Below are 23,240 nucleotides of genomic sequence, written 5' to 3'. Positions count from 1 at the left end.
GCCGGAACAACTCTTCAAACCTCATCAGAATGCATGTCATCAAAATGCAGAAAAGTGGCTCTCATCATCTCTGGACAGTGCAGGACAATGGACACTTTATTACAAGCACTGTTCCGGGTCCGGGGTTGGACTGAAATCTTAGTACAACTAAAAAGACTGTATTGTCATTTTGAATTGTGTCTCTAATTCAAATTCTTGTATTTTTGTAAAAAGAAAAGGGGGAGATATAGGATAACATTGGATTTGTCATTTTAGCCCTGCCGCAGGGAACTTAGTTTACCTTAGAGCAATGGCCTTTCTGTGTGGACACAGGAAGACAGTTAATATTATGCTTTATAACTTGGGAGCTGATTGACTCCAATAATATTTACTCCTGGGCATCTGCTTTCTCAACTCAGTTGCCCTTAGTTCTAGCACCCCAAAAGCAGGGTCCCGATGAGGGACAGAATGGACCCAGGGCAAGCTGTGAGCTACCCTGGCATGGAAATGGGCCAGGCCAAAGCACCACAGTACTCAACTATAAGTTGAGAGCATGGTCATAGACAAATGCTGTCATGATCCAAAAGTAACGATAAGTCTAGGACCCTCCTGGAGTTAGGAAGACTAACTTGACCTGAGGACTATGGTCTAGAAAATATAGTGAGATATCCTCAGGAAGAACCAAACTTTAAGTTTGACATATCTCTTACTGTGCTCATACAGAACGACACTGCTAGAAATATTAGAAGTAGATTTACTACAACTATTTGAGTGGATTACTAGCTGAGGAAAGAAGAAAGCAATGCACTCTTGTTGGGATCTCACCCTTGAGTGGATCTCCTAGTAATCTGAAATAATCTCCTTAGATAAGATTTTATTAATCTCCTGGAGGAGTGGTCTTACCCTTCTTTGTTGACTTGTTAATTTTCAACCCACCTTTGTGTCACCACCCTATGTGATTGCTATATTAACTAAGACTGTAACAGAAGTAGGAGAGAAGACACAGAGGGAGAGACACAGAAGCAAGAGGGAGGACACAGAAGCAGCAGAGACAGAGAAGTTGGAAGAGACCAAAGGAGATACTACAGAGACAGAGAGAGATAGAGAGAGAGACAGAAGAGAACAGAGCGGCACACACAGAAGCAGAGCACAAGGAGGAGCCATCCTGATCTGGTCCATACACAGCGGCACAAGAGCACCAAACGTGAGCGGTGAGAGAGAGAGAGAGCGCAGCCCCAAGAGTCCACAAACAACACAACAATGTACATCACAGTGCACCCTTCTGTGCGCATGAGTTTGTACTTTTTACACCCTGCATTATTAATTAATAAATAATATCTTGGTGATTTACAATTAACAATAACCACATCTGTGGTTCAACTATGCTTCTATAACTCCAGTTTTCTTTCTGAATACTAGTAATTTTAGAAAGACAGGGTGTTGGGGTAAATATGATGTTATGCAATGGTCAACGCAACCATATAATTATGCTTGAATATGATACAATTCACCTCTTCTGACCTCTTACTGACCCAAACTCATATGCCCAAACCCAATATGAATATGGTAAAGGTATAACTCCTTCAACAGAAGGAATAGTTATGTTTTTAACAAAGGACAAAACTATATAATCCTTTTTCACTTTGTCAAATCTTTAATTTCATAATTGAGTCTCTTCAACTTACTGTAATCCTCTTTTATGGAAAGGATAGCAGGCATTTGGGAATAACAGTATAATATACTATTATAAAATAAATAAAAAACAAAAAGAAAGAAAAAATAAAAAAGAATATCTGTTATTCTAGGATATGATATTATGTGATACTAGATATTCTAGTTTCAGTGAAACTGAAATCCTAGAATAACAGATATTCTTTTTTAATTTTTTTCTTTATTTTTTTTGTTTTATTTATTTTATTGAATCACCCTGTGGAAAGGTACAAAGCTTTCAGGCTTATGTTTCAGTTATACAATGCTAAAACACCCATCCCTTCACCAGTGCACATATTCCACCACCAAAAACCCCAGTATACCTCCCATCCCCCACCCCCCCACCCGCGCCTGCGTAGCTGGTAAATTTCACTTCACTTTCTCTTTACATTGATTACATTCCATATTTCAACACAAAACTCACTATTGTTGTTGTTAAACAACAATAACAGCCCTGCTGAAAAGGAAGCATTTGGTAATTAGTTTTCCATTGCTGAGAATGAAGAGATATGAAGTTGTGTGGCCGCAATAGCGGCTGTGCGGTTTGGAATTTCTGTATTTTAGTATTTTAGTAACTAAGTCCAGGGATATTTATGTTAGAAATTGTATCATTTCCCTTCCTGGGACAGTATGGGGCTATGGCTTAGTTCACAGTCTAGAGACATCTCTGCAAGCAGGTGCTGGTACCAAAAGTAGTCTAGCTGGCCTCCAGATCGTGGTCAGTCAGCCTCAGAGAGTGTGGCCACCCGGGTCACATCTCGGCAAGGAGTGCACCGGTATCGCCCCATCCCGAGATCACGCATGCGTTCTTAATGCAGGTAGAATAAAAGTTTTAGAGTTTAGAATTTTCTTTGGCTAATCATAAAAAATAAAAATTCATTTATTTATTTTTGTTTGGGAGCCATACCTGGCAGTGCTCAAGACTTACTCCTGGCTCTGTGCTCAGGGATAACTCCCAGGGAACATAAAGGACCAACTGGGGAACTAGAGATTGAACCTGGGTTGGCCATGTGCAAGGCAAGATGCCTATCCACTGTACTAACTCCTGTATAAGATAAAATTTTAAATCAATCTCATAATAACAATAATACAAAAATTCTATAGGATAAATGAACTAAAATATCTCAGCTACTGTTAGTATGTGGGACTAATGAAAGTACAAAATGGCATTATACCTTACTGAGTCAAGGATGAATATTATAATTTGTAAAATATATAGCATAGAGATACAATCTAAATGAAACTTGTATAGTTATACTAATATAAATGGACAACACAGAAGTATCCTGCCCTCATGGCAGACCCTGGCAAGCTACCCGTGGCGTATTCGATATGCCAGAAACAGTAACAGACTATAATTAAAAATTTAAATATAAATATACTCATTTCTATGTCTATATTGTACTTCAAAATACATTTAAAATTAAAATAATAGAACAGGGTTACAAACTGCATTTCTTCTTTCTTTTGAGCAATTAGTAGTAGGTTTGTTTGTATTTGTCATGTCCTCCACAACCCTGTAAGTGGTGTCAGAGAGTCATAGACTATAGTCATGAATTCAAGAACTCTAGTAGGTCTTTCATCGTGATCAGTGACTAAACTGGCATTTGTACCATCATCAAAGGCTGCCACAAAAACACATTAGATATCTTGACTAACAGTTATTGATAGTGGGCTGCTGTTTTCTTCAGCATTTACTGAGACGTTTACTGAACACTCTGAGATTATTATTCACACACCACCACCACTTCTCACATTGCTAAGGAAAAGAACAAAAATTAGATTTAGTTATCAATAATAGTAATATTTGTCATGTTTGTTTCCTACTTCTAATCACTATGAAGAAGAATAATGATTATCATGTCATTATTTTGAGAAATAATTGTCTTTTTTGAGCATTTACAAATAACAAACAAATTTGCAAATTTAGACAAAATTTTGATGGCTACAAATCCATGAATAAAGAGGTAGATTATTTTATTCCAAATCCAAATCAGATGTTTGCCTCTGAAGGTTCTGACAAGGTATGATAGTCCTATATCAAGGTTGAAGGATAGGAGCTATCAACAGGAGTAAGCATTTCCCTTGCATTTGGCTAGTCCTAGCTTGATCCTCAATACTACATGATTCTCTGAGCATTGCCAGGAGTGATCCCTGGGCAGAGAGCCAGGAATAACCCCTGAGCACTCTTAAATATTGAGAGAAATCCTAGTTGTTCTCATGTGTCAGTTACAACTAAGCTCCTGGAAAAATAAATTTTCCACCACAAGACAAAATATTGAAGAATACCATATCAGACCTACTGACACATACTTAAAAAAACACATTATAAAAATTGACTTAAAATGGGCAATAATTGCCGATGTCGTGGATGTCTCCCTTCTTGTACAACAGAACGGTCCTACTGGTTTTCCACTGGGACGGAACCTTGCATTCAAGACAGGTAGCATGTGAAGAGTCGGGCCAGTGTATTGATGAGTACTGGCGGCAGATTCTTTAGGTGTTTGGGTCTGACCTTGTCCAGACCAGGTGCTATACGCATCTTTACCAACAAAATGGCATGTCAGATTTCAGAAGGGAGAACGTTGGGAACGACATATCCATCCTTCGGAATTTGGTATGTGGGCAGGTGGACATGGCTGTGAAAGAGATCCAAGTAGAAGTCGTGAATAATCCTCTCCATTGACTTCCTGGAAGATGTGATAGATCCATCGGGACATAGGAGGGCAGTCATCCTGGTCTTGTAGTTGGCGAAGGACAGGCGAGCATTGCGAATACTTTTCCCAGCTTCTGCTGCACTGGCCAACACTGCTGCTCTTCTCTCTTTGAGGTCTTCCTTTATCGCATATCTGCACAGCTTTGTGAGCTCAGACGTTAGCTTGTGGTTGTCTGAGGCTTGCGCCAAACCACATTGACGAATGAGCTCGAGAGTTTCTGAAGACAGGTGTCTGTTTGTGTCTTTCTCACTCTCGGCCTTCTTCACACAGTCATGGAGGTGCTGAACCAGTTGATGGTATTCCTCGTCGATGTTGTCAAGGACGGCATCTTCCCACGTTGCTGCAATAGTGCCAAAGAGCTCTGCCTGCTGCCTGCTGTCTGTCATCTACAACTTGTTCACTCGTGTCATCCTGAATAGAATAGGCAGAACACTAGACAAAGGACAGCCATGCGAGCAAGCCGGGTTCTGAAGCAGATTCAGCATGATAGACCATATCCACACAGTGATCAAACTCATTGAAGTTTCGAGAGAGTTCAAGATGCCGCTCTGTCTAACGTTCATCGACTTAAAGAAGGCCTTCGATTCTGTTGAGACTGAAGCGGTCATCAAAGCCCTAGCCAAACAGGGCATTCAAACTCAGTATATCAAAATTCTCTGCGAGCTGTGTTGTGAATTCACCACCAGGATCTCACCATTCTACAAGGAAGTAATCATTGATGTAAAGAGAGGGGTGTGGCAGGGTGATACCATTTCACTGAAAATCTTCAGTGCCGCCCTCAAGAACATCATTCAATGACTGGAATGGGAAGGAATGGGAGTGAAGATAGACGGTCGGCAATTACACCACCTCCGCTTCCCTGATGACATCATTCTCATGATACCAAACATTAGCCAAGCGGCACAAATGCTGGCCAATTTCGACCACGAGTGTGGAAAGGTCGGATTGCAGCTGAATCTCAACAAGACGATGTTCATGAAAAATGAACTGGTGTCCCTGAGGCTTCATTTGCTTTCAATAGAACAAACATCTCTGAATGCAGCAGCTATGTATACCTGGGTCGAGAAATCAACATGAGGAACAACTTGGTGCCAGAACTGCGCAGGAGGAAGAGAGCGCAGGAGGAAGAGAGCCCCATGGAATGCCTTCAAGAGCATTGAAGAAGTGGTTAAGAGAACAAAGAACCTCTGACTCCGGGCACATCTTTTCGATTCCACCGTTCTTTCTGCACTAACATATGCCTCAGAGACTTGGGCCCTACGCAAACAGGATGAGAATGCTATTAGGGTATCCCAAAGAGGAATCGAAAGAGCTATGCTAGGAGTATCACGTCTCACTCAAGTGAGAGAAGGAATCCGGAGTTCTGACCTCCGCCGATGGTCAAGAATCAGGGACGCTGTCTCGTTTGCCAAGGCATCAAAAATCAGATGGGCCGGTCATGTAATGCGATTCAGAGACGACTGCTGGACTAGAGCTGTTACCAACTGGATTCCACGGGACGTCAGAAGACCGCGTGGCCACCCACCAACTAGATGGTCAGATTTCTTCGTCAAATCCCTGAATGAATGATTTGAGGCTCTTCCTGTTCCTGAAGCAAGCAAATATCATTGGGCTGCACTAGCATGCGACAGGAACAAATGGAGACGTTACTAGCACCCGCTCAAGCAAATCGAAGATCAATGGGACGACAAGTGATACAAGTGATTTAAAAATAGTAGCGCCCTGTGCTGGGAATTTAAGATGGGAAGAAAGAGTGCACCCAAAACCTCTGTTGGCAACTAATCTCTCACCTCAAACCCAAGGCAGAACAGCAATGGTCAGAAAGCCCAACACTTGCTAATGTCATTTCAGTCCGTCTCTGGAATTCTGGGAAGCAGGTGTTTCTCCTTTGTTTTGTTGCTGTTTGGGTGATGCCAGGGTTTTATTTATTTATTTAAATATTTTATTTTATAAGTTAGTTCATCATATCTCTCGGAGAGGCCGGCAAGCGACTGAGAGTATCCCGCCCACATGGCATAGCCTGGCAAACTACCTGTGGCGTATTCGATATGCCAAAAATAGTAACGATAGGTCTCATTTCCCTGACCCTGTAAGAGCCTCCAATTTTTGGGAAAGACGAGTAAGGAGAGGCTGCTAAAATCTCAGGGTCGCGTGTAATAGAGACATTACTGGTGCCTGCTTGAGTAAATCGACAAACAACGGGATGACAGTGACAATGACAGTGACAGATTTAAAAATTGATATAAAAATAGTTATAATCATATCACTTACTGGTCTATACTTCTTCATGGTATTATTTTGAAGTTTGTTCCATAAGTCTCTTTTTGAGTCTCTCTTTATCACCTTTAAGGTAGGCCAATTTTTTTTATTAATAGTTTATTTTTAATTAGTGAGTCAACGTGAGGGTACAGTTACAGATTTATACTTTTTTGTGCTCATGTTTCCCCCATACAAAGTTCGAGAACCCATCCCTTCACCAGTGCCCATTCTCCACCATCAGTAAACCCAACATCCCTCCCACCCTCCCCAGTCCCGTCTCCCCCCACCCCACATTGCCACTCTGGCAGGGTATTCCCTTTTGTTCTCTCTCTCTGATTAGGTGTTGTGGTTTGCAATAGAGGTGTTGAGTGGCCATTGTGTTCAGTCTCTAGTCTGTATTCCACCCACCTCACCCTTCCCCCACATGTCCTCCAACCACATTTTACTTGGTGGTCCCTTCCCTGAGTTACCCAGAATGAGAGACCAGCCTCCAAGCCATGGAAATATTCTCCTGGTACTTATTTCTACTATTCTTGGGCGTTAGTCTTATAGTCTATTATTCTATATTCCACAGATGAGTGCAATCTTTCTATGTCTGTCTCTCTCTTTCTGACTCATTTCACTTAGCATGATACTTTCCATGTTGATCCACTTATATGCAAACGTCATGACCTCATTTTTTCTAACAGCTGCATAGTATTCCATTGTATAGATGTACCAGAGTTTCTTCAACCAGTCATCTGTTCTAGGGCACTCGGGTTTTTTCCAGATTCTGGCTATTGTAAACAGTGCTGCGGTGAACATATAAGTGCATATGTCACTTCGACTATACTTTTTGGCTTTTCTGGGATATATTCCCAGCAGTGGTATTGCTGGGTCAAATGGGAGCTCAACCTCTAGTTTTTTGAGAATCGTCCATACTGTTTTCCAAAAGGGTTGAACTAGCCGGCATTCCCACCAGCAGTGTAGAAGGGTCCCTTTCTCCCCACATCCTCTCCAACAGCGGTTGCTTTTGTTCTTTTGGATGTGTGCTAGTCTCTGTGGTGTGAGGTGGTATCTCATGGTTGTTTTGATCTGCATCTCTCTGACAACTAGTGATGTAGAGCACTTTTTCATGTGCCTTTTGGCCATTCGTATCTCTTCCTTGGTAAAGTTTCTGTTCATTTCTTCGCCCCATTTTTTGATGGGGTTGGATGTTTTCTTCTTGTAGAGTTCAACCAGTGCTTTATATACCATTGATATCAACCCCTTATCTGATGGATATTGTGTAAATATCCTTTCCCATTCTGTAGATAGTCTTTGTATACTGGTCACTGTACCTTTTGTGGTGCAGAAGCTTTTTAGTTTAATGTAGTCCCATTTGTTGATCTCTGTTTTTACTAGATTGCTTAGTTCCATGTCATCTTTGAAGATACCTTTATCTACAATATCCTGAAGGGGTTTTGCCGACCTTGTCTTCAATGTACCTTATGGTTTGTGGTCTGATGTTGAGGTCTTTAATCCATTTTTGTCTGACTTTTGTGCATGGTTTCAGGTCGAGTTCTAAGCCCATTTTTTTGCATGTGGTTGTCCAGTTGTGCCAGCACCATTTGTTAAAGAGACTTTCCTTGCTCCACTTCACATCTCTTGCTCCTTTATCAAAGATTAGATGATCATACATTTGAGGTTGTGTGTGGGGATATTCCACTCTGTTCCATTGGTCTGCAGCTCTGCCTTTGTTCCAGTACCATGCTGTTTTAATTGTTACCGCTTTGTAGTAGAGTTTAAGGTTGGGGAGGGTGATGCCTCCCATCATCTTTTTCCCAAGAATTGTTTTAGCTATCCGTGGGCATTTATTGTTCCATATATATTTCAGGATTGCTTGCTCCATTTCTTTGAAGAATGCCATGGGTATCCTTATAGGGATCGCATTAAATCTATATAATGCTTTTGGGAGTATTGCCATTTTGACAATGTTTATTCTCCCTATCCATGAGCAGGGGATATGTTTACATTTCCTCATGTCCTCTTTTATTTCATGGAGTAGCGTTTTATAGTTTTCTTTGTAGAGGTCCTTTACTTCTTTAGTTAAGCTGATTCCAAGGTATTTGATTTTCTGGGGCACAATTGTGAACGGGATTGCTTTTTTCATGTCCCTTTCCTCTGTTTCATTGTTTGCATATAGGAAGGGGTAGGCCAATTTTTTGACTTGCTTTGGCTAACAGGACAAGGAGAAGGCTATTTGTCAGGTGTAAATCTAAATCTCAAGAGGAATTGTGAATTTCTCTTTCTTTTAGTGGATTCCTGCCACCAATCTATGGATGAACTCAAACTAACTTTCTAGAGAAAAGTTTGCTACTTTTCTATAGCAGTCTAAAATAAATTAATCTATATACTATAGAAATCACTGAACCTGTATAAGATTATCAAAGTCCTTATCTAAATCATCATCATCATCATCATCATCATCATCATCCCATTGATCTTCAAATTTCTTGAGCAGTCTCAGTAATATCTCCATTCGTCCAAGCCCTGAGATTTTAGAAGCCTCTCTCTAACAGTCCTTCCAACGATGTCGTACAGGAGGCTCTTTTAGGGTCAGAGGAATGAGACCCAGCTTGTTACTGGTTTTGGCATATTAATACACGATGGAGACTTTGCCAGGCTATCCCATGTGGGCAGGAAACTCCCAGTAGTTTGCCAGGAGAAGTAGGCTATAAGATATTGAGCAGCCGCTTTGCGGCCCCGAGGTTCCGGGAGCTGGCTTTTAAGTCTCCGGATGCTGGCCGCTGACAGGATTACATGGCTGGGGACAGTCCCTGGGTGTGACCACCTAGCTACTGGGAAATTTCCCATCTCCCAGTATCTAAATTGTAGTAGATTATAAACACAGAATCAGCTCATAAGAAAATCATAACTGCCTAGTTGACCATCAGACATAGAATAAAATATATGTATATTTCTAAATCACTTAGGTTTTGACAGATTATTATAGAAACAAGTCCTAGATAACTGAAAAAGCAATAGGTTAGAATATTTGTATTACCACATTCAGAAATATTTATGTTAAGAAATAATCTTTGTTCTATTTTTCTCATAAGTAAAATAATTATTAAGGATATGAACTAAGAGTCAGAACTATCATGTCTTTTGTTTACTACATTAGCTAATATTACATCAAAGAATTTCTTTTAATAGTTCCATTATAATAACTAAATTAATACCTCCCATGTAGGCATTAACTATGGATGTCAAATGAGGCAAGTTTACACTAATTTTTTCCTATGATACATTAAAGTGAATGACATGGAACCAATATATGAGTGCAACACAAATACCTCTGACAACTTAGTTCATGCTCAACAGTTTCCTTACACTCTAATGTTTTCCACTATGTCAAGGCACACAGATGAAACTTACATGGGACTGAATTCTAAAGTCATTATACTAAAAAAAATAATAACTACAGTCAAAATTAACTTTGAAATCATTCTTCTCCATAAATTGCAACACCAGCTGTTAAGAAGTTCACCATTCTCAACTTTTGCCTCCAATACTTGGCATACAGCTAGATTTGGGAGAAAGAAAGGTCAAAGGAAACAGGCTGTTTTAGACTCGATATTGAATAAAAAGAAAATCTACATGGCCATATATTTTACATGTGATTAGATGATCACATGAAAAGAGACATGAGACGAGAAATCTACTGAGTGATCATCACACTTCCTCCATTTCATTTTTCCTTTGGCCCATAAACTAGTTTGACAGATGGAATCACTTGCAGTATTAAAATTCACTAACTCTCTCTTTCACTCTATCCATGTCTCCTTTCTTTGCCAAGTGTTTAAACATTTAATTCACAAAAAGTAAAATGTGTATCTGGTGAAACTAAACTATACTGTTTGGGGACGTATAGCACACTTTCTCGTCCATAATAATCAAGGAAGTAATGACTATGTAAGTGCTATCAAAGGTGCTAGACTGGGAATTGGGATTGTGCCTTTAATCTCTGAGTTAGTACTCAACCTAATATGTTACAAAGAGCAATGTGTCCCTGCTATGTGTCAAAATCAAATTGATATTTCTGATATTCAGTCCGGTCACCTATACAATGATTTCTGCATTTGAGAAATGTAGATACATTAATAACTTGAGATTAAATCAAATAGATAAAATTTGACTGGTTACAAGTAAATAAGAATAAGCAAGGGAGAGGCAGGTTTGGTGCTAGCCCCTATTTCTTAGGGAGCAGCTAGCTTTCCTGGATATTTCCTTGTAATTGACTGAGATCCAGACTTTGCCTGCTCTTACTTATACTCAACACTCATGGGATTCATGGGTGTCATTAATTAAGACTGATCTCCAATTTAGCTCTTTTACTTAGCTTCAATATAAACTTTGGCAAGTTATCTATGTGCTGTCAATATCACTCTTTTGACACACTTAACATAACAAATATATAACAATAAATGCTCTTTATAAATATTTGATAACATGTTATGCACAGTTTATGTTGTTCCTCTGTGCCAGAAATAGAAAACCACTGACAAGCAAAATATAAATAAATTTGAGTTATACTGAATAAACTTAAGAAATTGAATAGAGCGAGTGTGCTTCAGGAGTACGGAGTTCAGGGAATATTTTTCTTTTTAATAATGTAGGACTATTGCTATTTGTTCAGCCATTGATTAAGCTTATTGAATTGGACATGAACTCACATTACTTTTTATTTTATTATATCACTTTAAGATAGAGTTACAAAGCTTTCATGTCTGAGATTCAGCCATACAATGATGGATCACCTATCCCTCCACCAGTGCACATTTTCCAGCACTGATGTCTCCAATATTCCTCCCACCTTCACCCCCCACATCCCTGTGTCATCACTCTGTCTCTGTGGCAGACAATTTCCCCAATACTCTTTCTCTAATTTGGAGCATTATGTTTTGCTCGAATTTTCCCACCACCTTTAATCCTACCTGCCAGGGGCAGATGCTAGATAATTTATTTTCCATTGCTCATTTTTAATATCCTGAGAGCTCACGCAGCCACAATTGTAAATGTAAATTTCTAGATTGTAAATGGTTGGATTCCAGAGATACCTCTGTATGGCACTAATCCAATTAGTAGTCTCTGGGCCAGGGCTGTTCTTGTGCTAAGATCCATATTACAAAATTTTCAGCAGATTATATCTTAGTGAGGTCCATCCTGAGACATGGAGTCAGGCTGGGGGTATGACAGCGATTTTGGAAGCAAGTGGCTGCCAGGGACTCTGCTTGGGAAGGCACAGGCCAACCTGCCTCCTCCAATTTACTCCGGTCTGTTCGGCCATGCATGGGTCTGAGGTTAACTGCAGCTTTTGATCTCTTTCAAGATTTATTTGGGGGTCTCTGAAGCAAGGCCGGTGGTAGAGCTTACAGGGTGGCGCTGAAGATGGTTCATGGGGGTCACTGCCAGTGCTTCCATCTGTTTTGGGAAGTGGGGGAGGTAACCCATCCCGGCTCTGAGAGAGCCTGGAGATTTCCTTCACAAAATCTGCATACCAGAATTTCCAGCAGATTATATCTTGAAGTCCATACTGAGATGGGTGGAGTCAGGCTGGCGGTATGGTGGTGGTGATTTTGGTTTGTGGAAGCAAGTGGCTGCTGGGGGCTCTGCTTAAGCAGGCCACCAGGCCAACCCGCTCCCCCAACCCCGATTTACTCCAGTCTGTTCAGCCATTTGAGGGTCTGAAATTAACTGTGGCTTTTAATCTCTTTCGAGATTTATCTATGGGTCTCTGAAATAAGGCCAATAAATGAGCTTGTATAGCTGAATCTGGAGCTGGTTTGTGGGTGTGGCTCCCATATACCTATCTTTTGGCTATTTAATTTCTTGGTAATCTTGTTCCCAAGTTGTTGGGGTCTGGCCAAAGGCACAGCAGCAATTTAGGGATATCAGGAAGCCTAAAGGCACCATTAGGCTGCTGATGCACTCACCCCACAGGTACAAGTTGACCTGTTGGCAGGACCATACCCCCTAGGGAATATTTGGGCACCACTTCAGTACTATAAGTATTCTTACCTGGGTCCTTCATTCATCCACCTCTGTGTCTGGAATGTAAATTGCCAAAATACATGCATATATTGGCCTTGTTTAGGTTACATAAACTAAATCAGTGATCAGAGGGAAACAGTTTTTTGATGGAAAAGCTTATTCAAGTCTCATGGAGTAAGGAAGAGTGATATCCCTATAAGAAGGAATAACAGAAAAAAAAATTATACTTGTCAGAGAAAGAAGAATTAAAAAAAAACTTGGCAAAGAGAACTAGATTTCTTATCAAGTCCTGAGGATCAATGTCAATGTCAAAATTAAATGCTACTGTCACAGCAGGGAGTTATAATGTTTATGAGTATTTCTGAGAAAGAATTCACAAGGACCATGAAAGCAAGAAAACATTTTATTGTGAAGTGGAAGTATAAAACATGAGGAAATGGTTCTTATTTCACTTAGGTGATAATATATAAGGTTTTGTATCTTCTCTATTAAGAACAGAGCAGATAAGTCTCCTTAACCCAAAAAGGTGACAATGAATCCATTATGGGACTCCTGATCAGGGACAAATAGAACAGTTTTTCCTACTCCAGAATGATAGAATAGCCATAAGTGGACGATATAAAAACATCTATAGAATAACTATGATTATAGATCAATCCAGACTGGATGAGGAAAATGAGAGAGAGAGGATTTGAGGGTTCACTGAGGGCTCTGAGTGGGATATCTGACCAGTCAATCTAGAGAACTTCATGAGGTGCTGCAGGTGCACAAGCAAAGAAGAACCGAGATGGAAAGGAAAGAAATAAAAGGAGATCAGTCAGAATCAGTACCTGGCTGCAGGTTCAGCAGAAAAAGAGAGGGAGAATTTGATCTATTAGGATAATATTCCACATCATAAACATGACATGCAAGTAACCTGGCAGGTATCACCAACCATGTAGCACTGTAGCACTGTCGTCCGTTGTTCATGGATTTGCTCAAGCGGGCACCAATAACGTCTCCATTGTGAGACTGATTGTTACTGTTTTTGGCATATCAAATACACCACGGGTAGCTTGCCAGGCTCTCTGAGAGGGAGGAGGGCGGGATATTCTCTGCTGTGCGGGCGGGATACTCTTGGTAGCTTGTCAGGTTCTCTGAGAGGGAGGAGGAATCAAACCCAGGTTGACCTCATGCAAGGCAAACGCCCTACCTGCTGCTGTGTTATTGCTCCAGCCCATCACCAACCATAAAGTATGAAAATCAAGTTTTGTGCCAAGAAGTTAAAGTGAAAGTCTTCTTCTTCTTCTTCTTCTTCTTCTTCTTCTTCTTCTTCTTCTTCTTCTTCTTCTTCTTCTTCTTCTTCTTCTTCTTCTTCTTCTTCTTCTTCTTCTTCTTCTTCTTCTTCTTCTTCTTCTTCTTCTTCTTCTTCTTCTTCTTCTTCTTCTTCTTCTTCTTCTTCTTCTTCTTCTTCTTCTTCTTCTTCTTCTTCTTCTTCTTCTTCTTCTTCTTCTTCTTCTTCTTCTTCTTCTTCTTCTTCTTCTTCTTCTTCTTCTTCTTTTTTTGCTTTTTGTGTCATACCTGGTGATGCACAGGGGTTACTCCTGGCCCTGCACTCAGAAATTACTCCTGGAGGCACTCAGGGGACCATATGGGATGCTGGGAATTGAACCTAGGTTGGCCGCATGCAAGGCAAACGTCCTATCCCATTTGCTATCGCTCTAGCCCCTGAAAATCCACTTTTCAAGAAAGTTTTGTTTGGTTGTTTATGATTCACACCTACTTGTGCACAGAGTTTACTTGGGGGACGATAAGCAGTGCTAGGGATTGAATTCACATTAACTGTGTGCAAGGTAAGCACCTTGTTTGCTATGCTATCTTTCTTGCACCACAGGAGTGTTAACGTGGGCCACAAAATGGATTGTGAATACAAAAGAATTGCATGAATTGTTTCTCAAAAAGAATGAGAGTGAGGGGGCTGGAGTGATAGCACAGCGGGTAGGGCGTTTGCCTTGCACGGGGCCCACCCTAGTTGGATTCCCAGCATCCCATATGGTCCCCTGAGCACCACTAGGGGTAATTCCTGAGGGCATGAGCCAGGAGTGACCCCTATGCATCACCGGGTGTGACCCAAAAAGCAAAAAAAAATAAATAAATAAAGAATGAGAGTGAGACAGAGCAATAGTACAGCTTGCCTTGCACCCAACTTACCTGAGTTCTCTCCCTATCATCAAATATGGTCTCCTGTGCCTGGCATAAAGGACCCTGAGTGTGTAAACTCCTTTCCCGAAACTATGTAAATACCTTTTGCCCAGGTGATGCTAGAAGTGATGACACATTAACGGATGTTCTCGGGCTCTCTGGGTGGCTCTCTCTCGCCACCTGCATTCAGTGCTCTCAAGAGCTTCCCCACCCGGAACAGCCGTTGCCTTGGGTGAATAAAAGAGGAATGAGGGCCAAGCTGGTTGGTGATCAGTTGCCGTTTATTCCATCTCTCATCTCTCCCAAACTCTCTCCACAACTCGCACAACTCTCTCCCCATCTCACCCCCAATTCTCTCCAACTCTCTCTCTCTAACTTGCTCCACAACGATCTCTCCAGCTCTCGCTTGCTAACTCCGTCTCTAGCTTTGCCCGCAAGTCCACGCTGCCTCTCTCCAACTTTCTCCCTTCTCTCTCCACAATCCTCTCCCATCTTTCTCCAACCCTCTGCTGTGTAATCTCCTTGCAACTCTGTCTGTCCCCCACTCTCCCCGCTGCCACCACTTTACTACCTCTTCTCCAACCACCCCTCCCAAACTATGCTTCCTCCTCCCTTCCCCCTCCTGCCAAAAGCAATCTACATGTGTTTCAAGTCTTCCTGGTCACCTATAGCCCAGAGGGCAAAACAGCACTTAAGGTGTGTTTCTCTCCTTAGGCTACTTCCAAATATTTGCCATTCTGTATGGACACAGTTATAGATACAATTAGGCTTGTAGGATAACTCTCCTGGGGACATCTCACCGCATACTCAGACTACAGTGCTCAGGTCAGATTAATCATTCCTAACCCTAGCAGTGTCCAAATCTAGTTATTAATTTTTGGATCATGACAGAATTTGCCCATAACCATACTCTTAACTTAGAGTTAAGTACTATAGCACTTTGGCCAGGCCCATTTCAATGCCAGGGTAGCTCACCACTGCCCTGGGTCCGTCCAATCCCTCTTCGGGACCCTGTTTGGGGGGATCTAGGAAGTAAGGGCAACTGAGCCTTAAGTTGAGAGAACAGATGTCCAGGAGGTAATATTATCTGGAGTCAATTAACTCCCAAGTTACAAGCTTATCTTTTTAACTGTCTTCATGTGTCCATACAAAAAGTAATTGCTCTGAAGTAACTAACCATAGTTACTTATTTCAGAAGAAAAAAACAATATTTACAAGTCAACAGAGTCTGATCAGGAGGCAAAGGTAATTGACAGGTTGGGGGAGCAATCAACAAACCCAAGTTCCCTGTGGCCAGGGAGGAAGGGAAAACCAATGTTATTCTACATCTGAGCACAAAGCCAGGAGTCATCCCTGAGCAGTACCAAGTGTGGCCAAAAGCCAAAACAAATTTTTTTTTTAAGATGAGGAAGATGATGAGGGACTTACCCAATTGTACAACAACTTTTAGGAGAACTTCTGTTAGCCTCATGTCTGGTTATAACATGGGACTAAATACATGGCCTCAGAAGATTAATGATCATCATGGACATCCAGATCTAGTAGAGTTATTAGTGCATCCTCAGGAAAAGAATATCCATTATGTCTCATGAAAGTTATTATGTCTCCTTGGGGGACTCAAGAAAGATATGTTTCAGCAGATATGAATGACTCCCAGTTCTTGTGGGTGGCAATTAAGAATAGTATTCCAACCACCTAATGTCTTCGGTATTTATCTATCATGGGTACAGGTACATCTTTGCAGTCTGACTCTTCAGTGGAAGCAACATCAACAGTAATGACTTCAGCAGCAGTCACAACAATAGTAACCCCAACCCACTGCCTGTACACAGTGACCTAAACTATGTATTACTACCTCCAATGCCCCTTAGCCATCTCTGCTGATTGACCATATATAAATGAGGTTTTATGGGACCAACCAATCAGATTGTATATGCAAATAAGGGATCCGATTATTATTTGGTTCTCCTTTTCCTCAATATTTGCCTAACACTTTGGGACAAAAAAAATTAATGTTCTTCCTAATATTCCCCTTTAATTAAGTCCTTAAAATGATCTTTTCTACTCACCGACCTTTTGGGCCTTTTTTGGTGCCAGTTATAGTTCCCCACTGAAATTCTGCAGAGTTTAATTACCAAAGGGGACAAAGTTCTTTATGCAGGTGAATTTCACCATAAAATCCATCATTCCAATGCTTAGGTCCATATGCTCCAAACACAGAACTTGTTTTCACTTACTAAAACCACAAAAAACTTACATAATTAATGAATCAAATTAAAAAAACTAGTTTTTTGTGTTGCTTCTAAGTGAATTCTAGAACAGAAACATAGTCTCTGCTCCTAAGAATTCCTTCTCTGTCAGTGAACACTCTCATGTTATTTGAACAGCTGTCACAGACTTGTCTGGTCTTCTCATAATATCAGAATTACATGATTTAAAAATATATATTGCATTAAATTTTATTTTATAGTTGGATCTCATTATGGTAATAGTCATGTCTTACCTGTCTTTAATAAAACAGTTTTTAAAATTCTGTACTAATATATTTTGGAATTTACATGAAATAGGTTAAGGCCTAATATTATTTTTGTTCCCCTACACTTTATTTAAACACTATGGTTCACAAAGTTGTTCATGATGATTTGTTACAGGCATTTAAAAAAATACCTAAGAACTCTCTGTCTCAGTGAAGGTACCTATGTTATTAGAACAGCTGTCACAGATTTGTCTGGTCTTCTGAGAGTCACATGAAATCAGATCAGATAGTAACATCAACCTTGTATTAGCCACAAGGGAATTAAGACATGAAGGAGATCCAGCGTAAAATGGACCAAGATGAATTGTTCAGCTATTTCTTTTAATTTTTCTTAGCAAAAAAAAAAAAGAGGATATGCTTGTTTACATATTTAGGCTCAAGAACTGATTTTAGCATGAACTTTCAAGATGTGATTAAATTCATATTTCTATGCCTCTTTTCAACACAACACAGAAAACTTGGATAAAAATTCACAGCTGTTGGTGTCAGAGCGATAGTTCAGCAGTTAGGCAGCCTTGCACCCAGACAGCCAGGGTTATACCCTTGGCTTCCCAAAACACTATCAGGAGTGCAGTCTGAGCACAAAGTCAGGAGTAACCCCTAAGCTTCAGTAGGTGTAGCCTCAGAAAAACAAAAACAGACAATAAAAACCAAATAGCCGGGGCTGGAGAGATAGCACAGCGGGTAGGGCGTTTGCCTTGCACGCGGCCGACCCGGGTTCAAATCCCAGCATCCCATATGGTCCCCTGAGCACGGCCAGGGGTAATTCCTGAGTGCAGAGCCAGGAGTAACTCCTGTGCATCGCCGGGTGTGACCCAAAAAGCAAAAAAAAAAAAATAAAATAAATAAAATAAAAAAAACTAAATGTACCTTAATTTAGAGAAATAAGAGTTTAAAAAAAAAAAAAAAAAAACCAAATAGCCACATCTGTAATCTCACAAGTACACAGTTATAATTCAGTCTAATTTAATTTTCAGTGTCTCCAAATCATTAGGAGTTATGATATCTGTATTCTGATTTAATTGCCAATTACTACCGAAATCTTAAGTAGCTGATCCTCTCCTGTTGGTGTCAGTTTTTGTCCTTTAAATAAGTATGCTGGACCTCATGTTTCTAAGGCTCTTTAATTTCTGTTTTGGTACTCAGTGAAGTTAAGGTCAGAGACATTCTGGGGCACAGAATGTGCATTCTGAGATGGTACAGTGGGCAAGGTATATACTGCCCACTGCGTTATACATGGCAGACCTGGATTTGATGCATGGCATCCATTTTGGTCCTCTGAGTCCTGCCAGGAGTAATTCCTTAGAGCAGAACCAGAAGTGAGCCTTAGTCACCTCTGGGTGTAACCCTCTCAAAAAAAAGTCAGAGAATAAATAGTTTAGAATATGAAGTTCTATAGCACCTGGTGCAACTCCTCAGTTCTGCCACTATAGTGTGAAAACATTTACAGACAAATACTTACACAAAGTGTGTGGTTCTATATCATTACAGAAATAGGGATGGGAACTTGACCCACGCCTGCAGGTTGCTGACCCCGATGTAAGTGATGGTATTTATAGTAACAAACCTTATCTCCATTTACACATTTTTAGTTCTCTATGCAAGGTTAAAGAGTATCATTATACCATGAATCTGTAAGACATTTCAAACCCAATAAAACAAATAGAAATAATGATGATAATGTGAAAATCACTGAAAAACGACCCATAAGATAAAACCTCAAGCCAAATTTTACCACTGAATGAGTTGAGAAACTCTTTAATTTCTATAAATCTTTACATCTTTATTTTAAAAACAAAAGGAAGCTCTAGGTAGGTACTATGCTTCAAAAATTGTAACTATTAATAGTTGAATATTATTATAAAATTTTAAATGCTCACTTCACATTTATTATCAAGTATTATCGTATTTAATACTATAAGCTAAGCCTTAGTAGGTTACCTAAAGTGGCAGATATGACCTAACTCCCAATACTTTGGCATACAGATAACAAAAATTATTCCCATTTTATGGGTAAGTAACTAGGGTCATGGAAGAGCAAACAAGATTAAAATACTCTTGAGTTATACATGAGAAAGCACATTAATTGTTAGAGTTATTTCAAAGAAAAGAAAAATCTTTTCTTCCAAGGCTGAAGTCTTCTTTTTCCTAAATCATCCAGCCAAAAATTGAAGTAACGAATTTTAATCTTGTGTTTAAAATCCAATACAGTTTTTTTCTGCTGCCCTACGAGCTCGACCCCGGCGGCAACTGAGCTACTTTGGACAGGAGCAGCTCCTGGAGAGGCCCCCAGTCTGGGATGGGAGCCCCTGGCCCATTCGCCGCCAGCGGGGCAGGGTTTTTCTCTCCAGGCTTCTCCATATGAGCACCACAAAAGGGAAGTAAAAGCTTGCAGGGATACAAATACTGGAAGAATTTTCCCTTGACTTCATACAAAAAGAAAAAAAAAACCAAAATCGTGCGGCCGCTAACGCAGCCGCGTGACCTATTATATCTTTATTGTCAGCAATGTGAAAGGGTTCCTTTTTAGCAGGTGTGACTGTGGGGGTTAACTCCAAACAATAATACTGAGTTTTTTGTTGAAATATAGAAGGTAATCAAAGTACCAACCATTTCTCTAGACTGTAAACTAAGTCATAGCCCCACGCCGGCCGATGAGAGGAAATATCCTCCTTTCTCGGTTCTTTTCCCTTTTCTGGGAGAAAAGCGGTGTGGTGTCCACCATATTATGAGGTCTATGAAGCAGGCACAAACTTAGAGGCGCAGGAATGGGGGGGGGGGAATTAAAATTTAAAAAAATTATGTACTTGGAACAGCAGGACACTTGGGGAGTCTCGGGCCGATACTAGCGCATGCTCCGCCGAGATTCGACCCGGGTGGCCACACTCTTGAGCGGTCGCATTGCTGCAGCTCAACCAGAATCCGGAGGAACTACTTTTGGTTCCAGAAACTGCTTGCAGCCATGTCTCTGGACTGTGAACTAAGCCATAGCCCCATGCTGGCCGAGGACAGGAAATATCTCTTTTTCTCATTGGGCGGTATGGTGTCAGCCATAATATGAGGACTATTTATTAAGCAGGCATGAACTTGGTGGCGCGGGAAGGAGGGGAAAAAAAAATCTATGTACTTGACAGTGGAACTTCATATCTCTCCAGTCTCAGTAATGGAAAACTAATTATCAAATGCTTCATTGGCAGTGGGGCTGTCTTTCTTGGAGGAAAACTCCAACAATAGTGAGTTTTGTGTTGAATTATGGAAAGTAATCAGGGTGAAGAGAAAATGAAGTGAAATTTATCAGTTACGCAGACGGGGATGGGGGGTGGGGAGGTGGGTGTTAGGAGGTAGACTGGGGTCTTTGGTGGTGGCATATGGCACGGGTGAAGGGACGGGTGTTTGAGTATTGTATAGCCGAGACACAAGTCTGAGAACTTTGTAACTTTCCACATGGTGATTCAATAAAATAAATTAAAAAAAATAAAATAAAATCCAATGCAACATACATTGTTGTATTCATATAAGATCCAATATATAATATAAGATCCAGTTATATTAAGCTGTATAATATAATCAGCTTCAACCCACTAGCTTATGAAGAAACTTCATAGATAGACAGACAGACAGATAGATCGATAGATAATTCTTTTTAATTTTTCTAATGCATAACCAGAAAAATAGGACTGTGTTATTTTTATGGGTACGGTTGTTAAGTGGAGATAGAGATTCAGGCATATTTCCTAGCTGTTCCAGTGATATGTGTGGAGGAATGAAGAGGGAGATACTCAGCAAAATCATCCAACTCCCCAAATCCTTGTAACTACATAGATTGTACTTTGACCAAGTAAATCTGTATGGCAGGCATACACTAAATATCATCCCATACTCCAAAGTGGGTTGATATTAAGAGACAAGAGACAAATGCAGAGCATTACTCTCAAATGTTAAAAATCAACCCATGCATCACTTATAAACATCTTACATGTTTTAAAGAGCAAAGATCAGTTTCTGAATTCCATTTCAGAGACCTGATACAGTATAATTTGACACTTACATGAATTCTTTTTGTGTTTTTGACATATTTTCTTATTACCACAGACAGAGCTGTCTTGAGCTGGGAAACTAGAAAAATGGAGAAAAACAATTGAGGGAAAAAGAGCAATACATAATTTCATAAATAAAAAAGTGACATATAATTTCAAAGATGACCACAACTCCCACTAACCTCCTGTATGGTTTCTGCAATGTGTCTTTGCAACTCCCCTGATCCAGAGATGAAGTTTTCCTCCCTTTGATTCTAACACTGCAGCTTATTTTGCCAATAAAATATGACACGTGATATTGTACAAATGATGGTGCTAACCTAAAAAAAAAATACAGCTATTGTGTTTTGTTTACTTGGAACTCTGAATCTTCAAATTTAAAGTAAAGTATCCTTGAAAATAAATTATTTAAGATCCAAAGTCTTAATATACAGCACTATGTAAATCCAAGTTTCTGCTGCAAACCACTCATATCAAGAACAGATAAGATCTCAAATTAAATTAGAAAATGAAATAAATAGACACTAACACCAAGATGACATAAATGTTGGATTTATTTGGTTTGGACCAGTCAACATAAAAATGTTTTAGTGGTAGAGAGATAGCTCAAACGGTAAAGCACATCTAGCATAAGTGAGGATCTTAACTAATCACTAGCACTGCTTGCCTGCCCCAGCACTGCTGAAGCACTGTCGTCCTGTTGTTCATCGATTTGCTCAAGTGGGCACCAGTAACGTCGCCATTGTGGGACTTGTTACTGTTTTTGGCATATCAAATTCGCCATAGGTAGCTTGCCAGGCTCTACCGTGTGGGTGAGGATACTCTTGGTAACTTGCCGGGCTCTCCAAGAGGGACGGAGGAATCAAACCCGAGTCGGTCGCTTGCCAGGCAAATGCCCTACCTGCCAGCGTTACTGGTGCCTGCTTGAGCAAATCGATGAACAACGGGACGAAAGTGCTACAGTGCTACAGACCAAATAAGTTACTATCCAGCGAAGCTCTCATGAATGAAGAAGAAATCAAAATATTTTCAGAGTAAGGATAACTCTAATGTTTTACCAGCAAATCTACTTTTTAAAAAAAGTATTTGCTGAAATTTCCTTAAGAAAAAAAAAGGTGATATCTTGGAAAATCAGGGTGGAAAAAAATATGCAAATGTATATTTACTGCCCAAAATCCTCTTTATTTAAAATTTTCTAAAGTAAATTTACTAGCTAAAATAAAACATAATGATACATGCTGTGTTTATCAATGTATATAGAAAAGGAATTTAAGATAGAAATTTATGTCTAAAAGTAAAAAAAAGATTTAAGTGGGGGATTACATGAGATATAAAAGGAGGTAAAGTTTTTCTATTTCACTCAAATTGCTAAATAATGACAACCATAAATAATCATAAATCAGGTACTGTATTAATGTAAAACCTAGAGCAACCACTGTAAAACTATAAAAACACTTAAAATACTATTAGTAAAAATGGATAATAGACTCACAGCAATGTAAAAATGAATATAAATATGAAAATGGAAATATAAAAAAAACCTTAAAATAAATCATTATTACACTGGACTCCAAACTTTTGGTTGAAAAGTGTTTAAAGCTAATACTCTAAAACCAGACTACCTGGGTTAAAAACTCATCTCCATCCCATCAGGCAAATTTCCAAACTTCTCTTTATCCAGCTCTTGTATCCGTTAGCTGGAGATAATAGTATCCACTTCATAGGGCTTTGTAGTGGTATAAATACGTTAATATTCACTTAGAAAACCATTTACTGGTACTGGGAAAACTGAAACACTCCATACAA

This window comes from Sorex araneus, chromosome 11 (genome assembly GCF_027595985.1).
Source record: "Sorex araneus isolate mSorAra2 chromosome 11, mSorAra2.pri, whole genome shotgun sequence".
Lineage (NCBI taxonomy): Eukaryota > Metazoa > Chordata > Mammalia > Eulipotyphla > Soricidae > Sorex > Sorex araneus.
Note: the sequence above shows the minus strand (reverse complement) of the source record.